Here is a 731-nt window from a genome sequence, read left to right on the forward strand (position 1 = left end):
TCTCTCTCTCTCTCTCTCTCTCTCTCTCTCTCTCTCTCTCTCTCTCTCTATAAGTCTTCTTCTGCCTTCTAGAATTCTACAACACTGTTGTCCTGTGTCTTCTCAGCTCTCTCTCCTCTTTCTCTGAAAAATAAAGAGAACAAATAGAGTGGGAAGCAGTAGAGAGTTAGAAAAACCCTATTTATTTGCGTCCCACGTCCTACCAACTTTCAAACGCCGCTGCCTCTATAGTTTATTTGGGCAATAGGACGACTCCTTTCATTCTAGAATGTCAAAGGCATTGCCAGATTGTTCACCGTATATTACAAGGTAGCGCTACAGTTTAGCCCAACTAATGAGGCCAGTAGAAAACACAAGGGTCCTCTAGAGATATGGATCCGTATACTTATAGATATATGTGTTTACTATATTCTTAGTTTATTTTCTGATGAAAATGTCAATTATTTCTAACGAGCGTGGTTATTAGGATCTCTAAATTTGCTCACTTGATCTCAGTTTATTATGAATTATTAAATGACATATTTATCCTTTTACACAATAACTATTAAGGACACTAATTAAACAAAAAGTAATATTACATTTATTCTCTCTAAACTTTCTAATTCAATAATAATGGATTAATACATTTTATATTTTCTTTATTTATTTTTATTTTTTAGTTTTAACCTACTATACTTATTAAAATATTTATATATTTATATTATCATACATGTCACATGCATATACAAAGT

The sequence above is a fragment of the Fragaria vesca genome, linkage group LG2 (assembly GCF_000184155.1).
Source record: "Fragaria vesca subsp. vesca linkage group LG2, FraVesHawaii_1.0, whole genome shotgun sequence".
Taxonomy (NCBI): domain Eukaryota; kingdom Viridiplantae; phylum Streptophyta; class Magnoliopsida; order Rosales; family Rosaceae; genus Fragaria; species Fragaria vesca.